General features: G+C 32.9%; 1 non-coding gene across 1 annotated transcript; it reads left to right on the forward strand.

The window, feature by feature from the left end:
- The first annotated feature begins 222 nt into the window (after nt 1-222).
- On the forward strand, nt 223-329 carry LOC131854031 (U6 spliceosomal RNA). The gene has a single exon (XR_009358014.1). It is a non-coding gene; the product is annotated as a U6 spliceosomal RNA (small nuclear RNA).
- Nucleotides 330-5555: the final 5226 nt, after the last annotated feature.

Consider the following 5555-nt stretch of genomic DNA (forward strand, 5'->3'; position numbering starts at 1 on the left):
AATACAATAGTAGTGCAACATTTATTATTTAAACCTAACAATTCAGTGTCATTGAGTTAAAATTTGTTTCAAGTTTAAACCCGCACTTTAAACCGTCTTGTGTTGAACTAAAGTCGGCCGTCCAGTCCCACAGTATTCGTCCGCTCCCCTTCATAAAGGCGGACGTTTCGGTATTGAAACCTTTCCCCTCGTTAAAAAAAAAAAAAAAGGGTTGCCGACTTTGTACTTGCTTCGGCAGTACATATACTAAAATTGAAATGATACAGAGAAGATTAGCATGGCCCCTGCGCAAGGATGACACGGAAAATCGTGAAGCGTTCTACATTTTTGGCCGCCGGAGTTGCGGTGGACTGCCATTCGATCCCGCGATTCCGGCAATAGGCGTTTCGTCGGGATACCTTGGAGTTTTTAGTGAGTAGGAGTCTCACATTACCCGCTTGCCTCCCCCGGGGCGGGCGGGTCTCCATGAGGGATTTTCTCCAAAAAAAGGGTTGCCAACTTTGAAACAGAAATAGCCTAAAATATCTAAATAAATAAATATAATTAACTAGCTACACTCTCCGGCTTCGCACGGGTGTACATGTATTATAGGTGTATATATATAAACCTTCCTCTTGAATCATTCTATGTATTAAAAAATCGCTTCAAAATCTGTTGCGTAGTTTTAAAGATTTAAGCATACATAGGGACGGACAGCGACAGCGACTTTGTTTTATAAAATGTATTGATGATAAATTGATGATTTTTTTTTTAATTTTGGACATTTTAACATTATATTGTTAGTTGCATTAGTGTTACCCACTCACTAATAGCTATGCCTCACTGTTAGGTTGACTGGTAGAGGTCTCTTTAAGAGATAAACCTACCTTTGCCCACTTTGTAAATAATTAAGTTTTCTACTCTATTTAAAAGTATAATAAAGAATATATAAATAAAACTGCAGTGTTTCTTTGTAATTAAAATTAACAGCTTTTCATTAAATGCGTATGAAAGTATGTACGGTACTTACATATAAAAGAAATAATAAAAAGGAATGTTCTTGTTTATCTCTAATACGGTTGGACCGATTTAGAAACAAAACCAAAAAATTAGTGCTTGTTGGTAGTTTGTATTCACACGTTTCGACTTGTAAATGTAAACTTACAAGGATTATTTAAAAGAGCAACACACAAGTTTCTTGCTCGTTCTTCTTGTGATGAGAGCTTTCCGAACGAGCGGTAGATAAGAAACAAATTGTTATGACTATTCAAAAGTGCTTAAATTAAGTTTATTTGAATAAATGATTTTCTATTCTATTCTATTCTATTCGACAGGACTTTCACTGGAAGATATTTTATGTTATAAGGAGTAACTTAGGCTACTTTTATATTAGAGATTTTATTTATTTTAATCAAAAAAGTTAATTTTCACATAATCAAGGTCGCGCGTAACAGCTCGTCAGAAATAAAAAAAATATATTTAGATAAAAAAAAAAACTGATAAAATACACACTAGCTCAAATTGATTTTCTGACCTCTTAAATCATAAAATTTTTATCGTCAAAATCTCTTACAAATTTATATCCTTGTAGGATGGAAATCTTCTTTTTTTATACTACGATGGTGGTAAACAAGCATAGGGCCCATCAGATGGTAAACTGTTACCGTAGCCTATAGACGCCTTAAACACCAGAGGTGTCACGTAGTTGTCGCTCCTTAAGAAACCTTAATTGTACCCTTTTCAAAAAACCCCATTTTTTTTATTGGGTTGTTTGGGCTATTGTCAGATGTGTAGCACCTGTAGCACTGCGACCTACATAGATCTATTGTGCTCGTCCTTTTCAGAGATCGCTACCTAGACCCGTCAGGGACAAGAATTGAAGGATATTCTTAGGAGCGATCGTTTTTATCTCCTCGGGAAAGAGTGTAAACTTTCCAAAGGAGATATTTCGTTTATGCATGAGTGGGCTAAAACCACATAGGATGTGAAGCGGCGTTTCCTCTTCAGTTTGGCAGAATCTGCAGATACTTGTCGTGCATAGGCCTAGTTTAGCCATATGCTTTTTTAATTTGCAGTGTCCTGTGAGGGTCCAACCCCATGCTGTAATCTGCCCTTTTTAAAAAAACCAATGCTGTAACCTGACCAGGAAACCTCGGAAAGCAGGTCATTCCAAATTGGTATTAGAATGAAAATGTCCTACTACGGTACAGTAGTCTAAAAATATCGTACTTGTACGAAGTTATTCGTACAGTTGGTAACCCTGTGTACAACTCAAGCTTCCATTGCCTAAGTAGATAACTATAACCGTCACCTGCAGACTAAGATAGTGTAGTAGAACTACCACATAAGCCGGATTGTGTACTTACTTAACCCTAATATTGCATAGAATTGAAGTGACATGAAATGAATATTTATTGCTTAAAATTTATAAAACATATGTGGTTATGTAGGTCTTTACTATTAGTTTCACACATTTGGTCAATTCTGACAAGCAACAGACAAAACACATGTCAATTTCATATTATTGTAGTCAATATTAAGTACATACATTATCTGTACATATAATTAAAATTGGAGTGTCTGTTTGTAATATTGAAATAACCATTTTTTACTACATTCATATGAATATAAATACGATACATACACCAAAAAAACATTTTTTACAATTTTTCTCTGTCTGAATATCATAAAAAAAACACAAGCAAAGCTGATTTATCCAAATACTACATTTAAAATGAGAATATCCAACTTTTTAAAGTCTAAAATAAACTCAATTACCCAGTCGAAAACGCATCCCTTTATGAAAATGAATATTTATCAGGCGTATGGAAATAATGTCCGAATTATGGACAGATGGACGCCAAGCCATAAATCAGAAGACGCAACAATAAAACTGCCACATGTGGCCGCCAACCAAATTAAAACTTACCGAAACGAAAATCATTTTAAATACTATTCTTCTAGACTGAAAAATACATTAAATACTATTGAAATATTGTTTTTACAAAATGGAAAATGTTGATTGTTAGGACAATAACGAAAATTATGAGTTTCATCATTAAAAATAAGTGTTATGTAAATATTTTGTAGATAGTAACTAAATCACTAAATAAACTTAATTAAATTAATGATAGAAAAAAATAAGGAAAAAATAACATGGAGAATAAATAAAATGTCAATCAAATCATTACATCACAAAAGATATATAATTTTTGGAATATCAAACAAAATGGTAGCTCTCTAACTATTTTAGTTTTTAAGTAGATTGAAAGCCAAATATATATAGAAACTAGCTGTCCCGGCAAACGTTGTTTTGCCTTAAAATAAAATTAAAAAATTAGGGGTGGACTACCCCTAACATTTAGGGGGATGAAAAGTAGATGTTGGCCGATTCTCAGACCTACTCAATACGCTCACAAAATTTCATGACAATCGGTCAAGCCGTTTCGGAGAAGTATGGGAACGAAAACTGTGACACGAGAATTTTATATATAAGATAAATAAAAATAAAAGAAAATAACATTTTTCGGTAAACATTCTATATAACGAGCAATGATACTAAATACAATACAATGTAAAAAACAAAAAAATCACAACTATAAAATAATGTATAACAAAATGCAACACAAAATAACAGAAGAATGTATATGATCTCGTTTTACTTTAAATGGAATTCATCAGCATTATACAGATCGCGTTTACCAAAATGAAGTTTAGATTTTCATTCGTTCACAGTGTTACACGGACATAAAAATAATATTTGATGAAATATTTTTAGTTTATTCATGTTATAATTAGGATAAGTATTTTATTTTTTAATTTAATAAGTACAGTCGACTACAAAATATAAAACAACAACCTATTAAGTAGTAAAAAAATATTTTGAGGATTTTTTTACACTCTGGCAATTTTCTTTTTATTCCCGATATTGTATTCAAATGTAGAAAATACGGACTAGACAGATTATTACTCATTCACGAGATTCAAGAGCATAGTAATGAAGTACAGAAGTCTCTAGAAGAGATCTTATCAAGGCCTGCACTATTCAAGACTTTATATAAATTTATTTCCAACACTGGGAAGAAATTATAATTTTTTTTTAAGTTTTTGTATTTTATGTTGGGCTAAAAAGGACTTGTATCCAGAGCCGTAAAATATTAAATATAAAAAAAATATAAAAAATATATAAAATAAATATAAAAAAAAAAAAAATTAATTACTTGTAAGACTATCGCCTTGTGTCATGTCATACGTTACGGTGTGAATCAACAGTTAATGTCCGTCAATCACGCCGTCATTCACTCGCCAGTCAGTCAGTTACTCCGTCAATAAGTTTGTCATGTATAAAATCTGTAATTGTGAGTTGTACGTTCTTCCTCACTTGACGATGAGCTGTTGACGAGAATTAACGTTTGTTATTTTTAAATAATATAATTAAATCATAAATTATCCGAGTAATCGTCTTTTTATTTCTGAGATATGAGCATTCATTTAAATAATACATGTCCTACTTTTATCTCAAAAAATCAGAAGGAGCCGCGGCAAAAAGATAGTTCTCAATAAAATACGCCTCTAGAGAAATAAGCGGCGATGCACTAAAACAATATTTTCGTCTCTCGGCCTCCGCCGTCGGCCGGCGACGCAAATGCGATTTTATGGATATAGCGCAAAGGTTTATTTTATGTACAACACATATACCGTTAAGTGGATTGTGTTGGGAAATTATTGGCTCTCTGTACTTTGCACTGTGAGTAGTTTCTGTTAATATATATTTATTTATTTATTGCACACTTGTTTATAGTGCTGCATTGTATTCGGCTTCGGTAGTGTATTTTTTTTATTAGGTTGTTTGGGCTATTGTCAGGTCTTCAATCAGGACTTGTAGCACTGCGACCTACATAGATCTATTGTGCTCGCCTTTTCAAAGTTCGCTACCTAGACCCGTCAGGGACAAGAATTGAAGGATATTCTTAGAAGCGATGGTTTTTATCTCCTCAGGAAAAAGTGTATTTCCAAAGAAGATATTTCGTTTATGCATGAGTGGGCTACAACCACATAGGATGTGTGGCGTTTCCTCTTCAGTTTGGCAAATTCTGCAGATTTTTGTTGTGCATAGGCAGGGTGGTCTAGCTATTTAGCGCTTTATTTCGAATATTCCCATGATATCAAATCTACAGTCAGTTCGGAGCAAAGAAGAACTGTCAAGATTCACAGCTGAATAAACAAATACTTGTATATATTTTACATTGCAAACAAATTCATTGATTAATCGGAGAGACGAACTGGTCCAGCGGTTTACTATACTTCCATTCTTCCAACGGTCGCGGGTTCGATTCTCCGCATTATTATACATTTGTATTGTGCTGTGTGAGTTGTTGTTATTTATTATTATTCAATTAAAAGTGCTTAATGAATATAATGTTATATGTTATATTTAACATAACATAGATATAACTATCTATGTTCAAATAATGCTTCAAACTACCTCCTTTTGGATTACAGTTTTTAGATATATTCTTTTTATTATCTTAATTTAATAATATTATAAACGCGAAAGTTTGTAAGTGTGGGTATTT

The sequence above is a fragment of the Achroia grisella genome, unplaced genomic scaffold (genome assembly GCF_030625045.1).
Source record: "Achroia grisella isolate CSIRO2021 unplaced genomic scaffold, CSIRO_AGI_Agris_v1 utg918, whole genome shotgun sequence".
Classification (NCBI taxonomy): Eukaryota; Metazoa; Arthropoda; class Insecta; order Lepidoptera; family Pyralidae; genus Achroia; species Achroia grisella.